This window comes from Thalassophryne amazonica, chromosome 16 (assembly GCF_902500255.1).
Source record: "Thalassophryne amazonica chromosome 16, fThaAma1.1, whole genome shotgun sequence".
Lineage (NCBI taxonomy): Eukaryota > Metazoa > Chordata > Actinopteri > Batrachoidiformes > Batrachoididae > Thalassophryne > Thalassophryne amazonica.
The window spans coordinates 46567309-46571003 of record NC_047118.1 but is presented as its reverse complement, the minus strand read 5'-3'; positions in this window follow the sequence as shown (position 1 = coordinate 46571003).

Here is a 3695-nt window from a genome sequence, read left to right as displayed (position 1 = left end):
GCCATGTTTGTCTCTGTTGTTCTGCCCTCTGTGCCTCCTTCACCGTTTCCTCCACCTGCCTCAGACGATGCTGAGAATATGCTGTCATCTGCAAACAGTATCACTGTTGTGAGATGTTTGTTCCTTTTTCAGTTTAAAAAAAGAAGTCACATTAAAGCCACCAGCAGAGAAATGTGGGTTTAAACCTCTTTTTTTCTTCCTCCAAAGAAAAAAGTCAAATTGCTACCTCAGAAAAAGCAAAGAATTCCACCTGTAAACGTGTTTTTGAAGTAAAGGCTGCAGTCGCTGTGGTGCTCACAGATGCTTTAAAGTCAGAAACAGCTAAAACTTAAGGTGCTATTCTCTGTGAGGTCTCCTGGCTGTCCGGCTGAGGTCACTGTTTGACACCGGGAGCCTCTTGGTGCTAAATTTTAAAATCACCCTTTCCCGCCTTGGTGGCGCTGTCTGTCAAGCTGTTTCTCTGTGTTTGTAACTCAGCCGGCTTTATGAAAAGTGGATCTGCGTCTTATCGTAACACCTTTGTGTTCTGAACTGCTCGATCTTCCCATCTTGATCCCCCCCCGTTTACCGACTTATTTCAACCCACCTGCTGTCAGCATTTCCTGTTTCTTTCTTGTTTTTGTTGTGCCGAGGGTGAATTTTCTCAAAATTGGAATTAGAGATTTTAAAATACCAGAAAGTGAGCCATCAGTGAAGCGTTTGTGAAGAGACAGACACACACTCGTGGGGGGAGACACCACAAGGATTTGTACCTATTTTGTATATGTATAATAAATTGAGATGTTTTTAATTATTTTGAATGCTGAAATAAAGCATGTTAAGTGGTCAAACGTTGAATCCTGCCTAATTCCATGACTGATCCCCCCAAAGAACTTGAAAAAAGCAGCTTGTACATCTATTTACAGTGACTGAAGGACACAAAATTAAAGATAAATCTCAGAAATACTGTTTTCTGCCTCTTGTATTGACAAAGCTGAGAGCATGGGAAGAGAAAAACAGATTTTTCAACTAGAGATGTGTGATCAAGCTCATAAAAAGATACCCCCACCACCACACACACACACACACACATGCACACACTTTATTATATATTATGCATATTCATGATATGTTGGTGATAGTAATTCTTTTGTGAAAAAGCATTTGAATTAAGAAATAGGTCAACATCTGCAACTCACTCACTCATCTTCAACCACTTATCCGTGATCGGGTCAGGGGGACCTCTGTAACTGTAATCGACAAATGTGATGTATTTTGGACAGGGGTGCCGAAAAGGGGAGAATAAGAAGAAGGATTCTAGGGGCCCATGATTGGCAGGGGCCCAGAGAGGACCCTAATACAATTATAATACTGATAAAATAATACTGGTGGGGGGGGGGGGGGGGGGGGGGGGAGAGTACGATTTCTTTTCATGGGGCCAAAATACTTGGCGGTGCCCATGATTTTGAAAAAAATGAAAAAATCTGTCCTTGACATTAAATGGACTAAATGGTAAATGGACTGCATTTATATAGCGCTTTTCCATCTGCATCACACACTCAAAGCGCTTTACAATAATGCCTCACATTCACCCCAATTCCATGTAAACAAAGCCGTGCTGCGTTTGGTATATCTTTTGATCAAAGTGACACTTTGGGCTAAAATGTCACTTTTTTTCTTTAAATTGACACTGAACCAGAATTATTTTCCTTCATACACATCTATGCATCCTGAGCTACCATTTTGACAAATTTCATTTAAATCCATAATGCAGTCCTGGAGGAGTTACGCTTTCAGTGTAAATGTCATGTGATGTTCGATTACAAAAAACACCCACTTATTTCCCCCTTAAAGATGTCAGACCAGAATTACTTTTGCTTCATACACATCTTCACACGGCGTACTACTGTTGCTTGAAGGTTTATTGAAATCCATAAAATGACTAAGGAGGAATTACACTTTCAGTATTAAACCTCAAGAGACCAAGCTATTTTAGCAACTAATATGACCCAGTGGGGTTATTTATGACCCCATTGACTTTATATTGAAATACTTCTATATAAATGATTGTTTTAGGGTTCTTCATATCTATTTCACTCTCTCATCCTTTTCATTCTCACTCTGGGCATCAAGAGTCAGTCTTGCTGTTTGTTCGCTGTAAATCTTGCTATTCTAGGTCTATTGGCTTCCCTGCAAAACAGTAAAATATAATGATCAGAGCTGGCAAATTACAATACCAGCTGAAGCTATAATGTCGAAAATCTCATAGATCTTCCCGGGGTCATAAGTGACCCCGAAAAGTTTGGATTATACTCACCACATGGATTGGCCGATCCTTGCAAAATTTTATGAACAAATGCGGGACAAATAGATTGACAAATTCATGGTAGGAAACATTTTCCAATTAAAATTAGAAAAATGGTGCATAAAAATATATGCTCGGGGTCATAAATGAGTCCCCTTGGTCCCTTGAGGGTTAATATCATGACACATCAATTAAATGCAGAACAACAACTTTCTTTCTGTGAAGATGTCAAACAAGGCTTACGTTGCTTCATGTACATCTTCACACGGGGTAGGTGCTACTGATGTTTGACGTTTTATTGAAATCCATATAGCAGATTAAGAGGAGTAGTGCTTTCAGTGTTAATATCATGTGACGAATCAAACACAAAAGTCCAATTATCTCTTTTTGAAGACACTAGACCAAAGGTATTTTGTTTCAAGCATGTCTGAAATCCACCAAGTGGTTTAAGAGGAGTTGAGCTTACAAGGCTCATGGACAGAAGGTCATCTGGACATTTGTCCGAGTGGTAGTACTTACTTCTTGCCTAGTCTAGTCTTGCCCATGAATATAAAAGTACTGAGCAGAATCAGTAATAAATATTACCATAAACCACAACACCCATGGGTACACTGGTATACAATGGTCAAGATGAAAGTCCAAGCTTCAGAAACAGGGGGAGGGACTGACTCCAATATAACACCCCCACCACCACCACACATGCACACACACACAGGCACCCAAACAACAACTGGGTATTCCAGCCGTGTCTTTGTTGGTTTAAGTCTCAGAATGGAATGAAATTGATGGGATTTGTCTTAATTAAATGTGCTGCTGGTAATTATCTTATTTGTTATCTGAAAATGCTGCTCATGTGATTTAAATAACTGCACCTCTGCTTCCCATTAGGTCAACATACAACAAAAGGAATACTGGCGGCCTACCTCTGAGATGCTGTAGATTCCTGACATTCCTAGTTTTGTTGTCACCAGGTGAACCCATAAAAGCTCATGATGAAAAATGTTATTCCTTCCATCCAAAACCTCTTCGAAATTGTTTGTGTAGATCCATGCTCAACCAAAAAAAAAAAGTCATTCCATTAATCCAGCAATGATCGTGGTGATAATAATAAGAGCATCCTTCCAGCATCATCCACTTCTACTCTTGAAATGGTTGAGACATTGGCGTCCGGCTTCGCTTGAAATAATCCAAAGTGTGTTCAGCGCCTGCACTGAGAGCTGCTGGCTGCATCCTGTTTGGGCTCTGCTGGCCCAATGGCACCAGCTTGGCTCCACAAAGACACTGATTGTCCACCTGGAGGTAGGCAGCTACCTAGGAAGTGCAGATAGGTTTGCACGCCCCTGTGAGAATCTGGATCAGACACTGTGGCTTTATTTGCAGAGAGAGGAATGTTGACCTCTCCATTTCCAGC